This window comes from Scaptodrosophila lebanonensis, unplaced genomic scaffold (assembly GCF_003285725.1).
Source record: "Scaptodrosophila lebanonensis strain 11010-0011.00,11010-0021.00 unplaced genomic scaffold, SlebRS2 tig00000024-arrow-pilon, whole genome shotgun sequence".
Taxonomy (NCBI): Eukaryota; Metazoa; Arthropoda; class Insecta; order Diptera; family Drosophilidae; genus Scaptodrosophila; species Scaptodrosophila lebanonensis.
The window spans coordinates 23,148,875-23,154,365 of NW_022060538.1; positions in this window are offsets into that span (position 1 = coordinate 23,148,875).

Consider the following 5,491-nt stretch of genomic DNA (forward strand, 5'->3'; position numbering starts at 1 on the left):
TCGATTTATTCTCCAACCAATGTCATAGGCACTTTTCATCAATGCTGTAACAGCTGCGGATACTCTAACAATTGCAATTGTGTTCTATGTATGTGCGGATCTGCGCTCTCGATTGACGGCTGCGGTCGCGCCCAGCAACACACAGGTAACCTCATCCACCTACCGATTCAATAGGCCACCAACCCATGCGGTTGCGGTAAGCTCTACTGCGCAATTAATAAGCGTCTAAGTTATTTGATTGCCACCAGTAAATATGTATGTATCCATGAAATACCTCAAGTGATGAACAAAATCTGATTATATTGTAGAAATGTGGAATTGACCTCAAGAATTCAAGCTGTTCTTAGTCATTTCTCACGTTTCTATTAAAACACAATTTTAAAAAAAGTTTGTAATTTTCTGTGAAATAAATAAGTTTTCAAGTATGTATAATATTTTTCCAGATCTAGACTAAGTTATTGCACAAAGAATATTTATTTTGGATACATTCGTAGAGGAGTGTATGTACGAGTAGTATGCATATGTCATGGGAACTTGTACACTAATTAATTTATTAAAAAACATATTTTAAACTCATCAGGCAGAGGAAGGTGTGTCTATATGCATTTACAGTTCAAAGCGCATACTTCAAAAAATTCTGGAAGGAATATTCAAGTAGTTGGGGAAACCGACGGGTACTTAACATTGTTGATAATTATTAAAGACGCTCTCAAAAAGCACTCGTAGGCAATTTTAGTTTGTAACTCTCTTTTCTCTATATTGTGCAAGCTGAAAAGCACTTAAAACTGGCGAGATAAATAAAAACTGACGTAGCTGCGAAGCCAAAATGTAAAATAGTTTGAAAAAGTATGCAAATCACCAAAGCTGAAAAGCAACCGTCGTTGCCGAAATGTGTAAAAAAAAGTAACACCAAGCTCAACACCTGAGCATTGAGCGCTAAATACGCTTTGCCGGCTGTCGATTTACCGCCTTTTTTATTGTATTTATTTGAGCAGGCCGAAGGCAATGAAAATACAGACGGACAACTTAAAAGCCAAGTTGAAAATGCTTTGCTGGCAAAAGGATTTTCAAAATAAAAAGAAAACACACACAAAAAGTCGCAAAGTCAACTTAAGAAAAGCCAGATTAGAGATGAGAGGAGACAGAGATGAAAAGGATTTTTTTTTCGCACACAGTGCGTATGCGTGATAAGTTTTCAATTTTCCTAAAGTAAATTGAGCTTATCACGGCCACCTGGGCACACAACAATTGAAAAAGAAGAAGAAGAAGCACAAGCAGTTAATTAGGTCGGACGGACGGACCACAATATACTGGCGTAGTGGAGCCCAAGTGTGTCAAAAGTCTGGCGTGGGCCATGTGCGAAAAGTTTATTTCATAATTTACAAAAAACGCTCAAGAGCTATGAGATTCATGGCTGCCCAACTCACCAACTCTCTGGCTATAGTGGAACATTTAAATTAAAAACTTTACCAAACAGCGCTCCCAAGTGGGTCGCGTATTATGCTAATGAACATAAAAACCCAAAACAAATCGCCTGGCGTGGTGTATACAAGAAAATGAATTAAAAATTAACGCAGCGCTACTGCAAATGCAAATGAATGAAAAACTTTAATGAAAGCTGTCTTTGCAACTAAAGAAAATAGCTCTCAACTTTTAATTAGCTTGCCATGCAATGGCGGCTTACTATTTGAGTTTTGGTTTGGTGTAAAAGCATGTTTTATTTATAAACTTTGCACCTCAAATGAAGCACCTCGTCAGTTCAATGCGGACAATAACAACAATTGCCAAAGGTTATGATTTTTATAGATATTGTAATGAAAGAGCAAGTAATGAAATGTGTGAATAGAGTATGCTCAAGAGAGACGGAAACCGTCATGCGGAAAATACGTTCTATTTGCAGTTGGAACTAAGTTCAGAGTCAAATTGAGTTTACATAGACGAAGGCAGCCCCAGTCGCAATTGTACACAAATAAAATTAATTTAATATTATGCAAATGTCATGTTTGTGTTGAGTAGACGTTTGGAATTTGGCGAAGTGCATTTTATGTGAGCGCCTTAAGTGCCTCACATTATTCTGCCTCTGACTCTCGACGGCCTTCAACTTTTACTTGCACGTTGACTTGTCTCCCTCAGTTTTGTGGCCTATGACAGTATAGGCTTCGTTGCAATTGAAAATACATTCTACTCGTATGTGCTCAATTGAATTAATTGCAATTCATTTTATTCGTATATGGCTGACTTCACTTTCGCAAATGCCTTACAAGCTGCTGTTCATTCACTTACTCAGCCATTCATTCATCACTAGGAAGACGATACGTGATGGGCTGAGACGAGTCGAAGAGAGCGTCTTGTCTACGACAAATCGTTTTAATCCTTAAGTGTCTGCATTGGCTGTTATTTGTTTTCATTAAGCAATCATTTCAACGAAATGCCTCGAACACAAGTCATTTGCATTCATTAACTTTGCCAGTTCGTATTGTTTTTGAATGTGAGTCTGAGTGTAGCAACTGTCTTAAATGATCACGCAACAAAAGTCTCGTATTTGGCATTTGGCACTTAGTAATCGACACAGAAATAACTACGCGCAATATATGACAACTGCGAACCTCATTTTAATATGCTCGACCAGAGCAACGCATATGAGTTTTATGGCCAATTATTTTTTCTATGGGCCTATTAATAGTTGATTATAATTTCCAATTGTAGTAGTCAGCGCACACTGTATGTTCCTGTTTGCTTACTACAACTTTTGTTTATATTTTCGATAGCCAGGCAGATAGATATACTTATAGTACAACAAAAACAATATAGTGGTGTGAGAATTTATTTGATTTGCTTGCCATCTTAGAGTCGGTTATTAAAATTAAAATCTGGAATGTAGAAGAGGCGCGAGCGTGAACAATTGTAAGTGCATGTGGTGATGTGTTTCATAATACTCTTTAGAGCACACAAATCCACAAATCGCTTGTATTGAACAGGGTTCATTCTTAAATACGATCCTGCAGGGCTCAACTCCAGATGTTCTCCAAAGTAAGCTCTATTATGTATTTGTACATACTCTATGTGCCATGAGATGGAAGTGACAGATATATATATTGATAAGAATAATCAATACATAACCATTTATGTCAGAAAACATAAGATATAGAGTAATTTGGCTGATCAAATTTATTATTCTAAGCTATGTGCAGTTTTTGCAGTGAGGATATTCATGTACAAATACAACACATTTATTTCAATTGCCGGTTAAAATTGTGGGAATACTACATAGTTGTGGACAGAGAAAACTTCAGGGGAACATAATACACTAAATATTGTCAATTACAATTTGTCAAGTCTGCGGTTGACTTATTTTTAATTTTCATGTCAATTGATATGGAACTTTTATTTCCTTTGTGCATTCAGTTTTTATTTTTATTGTTTGTGAATTTTTCCCAAGTTCATTTCTACACACCAAACAATTTTCAATTGAGTGCGCGGCGTCGAGCGCAATAAAGAAATCTAATAATAATAGAACTGGTACAAAAATAAAGAGCGAGAATATAAAATGGAGGAAATGACAAACGCCAATTGAGAGCTGGCAACATGTCGTATGTGTAATATTTGGACCTTCACTTTGTTTGAATGACGGCCGCATGCATTGCGATGCTGCCTTCGCAGCCGCCGTCGTTGTTGCAGTCGCTGCTTCTGCTGCTGCCATTTGATTTTTTGTTGTTTTTGTTGCGTCTCGCTGACTGAAAACACAATTAAGACGTGATGGAATTTTCATCAATTAATTTTATTTTAATTGCTGCGCCACATGACTCATTGGCACCATGATGGCAACAGCCTTTCTACTTGTATATAGAACGTATATGCTAGTTATATGCATGTATGAGTGTGTGTACACTGGAGCTTTTTGCATTATATAGTTGTGGCTCACACATCAAATGTAATCAAAGAGGGCAGTGCATTAATAAAACATATAAGTGCAATTGCGCCCTACGCATATTCATTATAATAAATTTCAAAGCCTGTAAATTAATTTAGTTTATTTCTATCCCTCGATTAGAGTGCAAAAAAACAAACTCACACATATGATCTTGCCTGCTTGCCTGTCTGTTTGTATATGTTTTTATGTCTGTACGTTTGTTTGTCCATGCCGTTTATTCAATTGAATTAATAATGCGCCTCGAGCGCCACGGGTGCCATTTAGAAATTTGCGTTTGTTGCAAGTCAACGATGTTGCCTGCTTCCATCATCTCCATTGCCATTTTTAAAAGGGAGCGGCTCTTTTATTGTTTGCCAGCATATAAATGCAAACGTACTATATGTACGATATATGTTCTTTATGATTTTTTAATAGCACGCACATAAAGCCGCTTAAGGCGCCGCCAATTATATTCACAACTTGAACGTGCATCATACGCTCATTGTGGTCCAAGTGGTTTAATTCATTTATAATATTTCAATTCACTCACCCATTCATAAAACCGTTGTCAATGCTGCATTTGATCAGCTTAAAGCTGGTAGTCGGATTTATAGCTTGCTGTATTTACAGAATTGCTAGTATGTGCTTACTTGTATACCTACATACATACGAGAATGTATGCACATTTGTATAAGTATAATGCATTTACGGCGGCATCTGTACTTAAGTATGTATGTACTATATATACCTATGTCGCGCTTATGTACTTCTGCCAGCAGAATGTAGGTATGCACAGACAGTACATGTTTCTATGTAAAGTAGAGTACGTGCGAGTACGACTCGCGCTTGTGGTATGGGGCGCACTCATAGGCACGTACTGTAATTTAAATTCATAGATGCGAGTCTGAGAGTTATTCCATGTGTGTGTGTGTGTGTGTATGTGTTTGGGTTTATTTGTGTGTGTGCCTCTTCATATCGTACTTTACATTGTACAATATATAATTTGTTGGGCTCGTTTCATAAACAATTATGTATTAAATTTTTGTCGTTGGTATGCAAAGTGTGTGAGTTGTTTCTTCGTCCGTCCATGGGTCAGACGGTCTGTTTTTGTCGGTAGTTCTGTTTGCTTATTTGATTGTTTGCTTAGGTCTACTCGTATGTGCGGCGTCATCATCGTTGCCGTAGTCGCATGCCGTCATAGCAAACTCATACTTTTTCAGCGGCGTAAGAAGCATTAATAAACGACTGTAGAACCAGCATTATTATCATCATCATCGTGCAATGAAACTCTGAGCTAAGTGGGTTCAATGTGTGTTTCGGCTTATCGCTGGCAGTACGTAGTCAGTGTTGCCGATTGACATGACTTAAACCTGGACTGAACTTTATGAATTGTCGCTGGTCCACAATAAGGCCGCTAAAAAATAAGGCTTAATTAGTGTTTTAATATATTTTTTGACCCTCTTATACTTGTATATGCAAAAACGTTTGTCGCTAATTACTAGGAGTTTATAATAAATGAAATATCTCTATGCTCCCACATACTTTTCCAAAAACATTTTTATATCTTATTCTTGAAAGCCA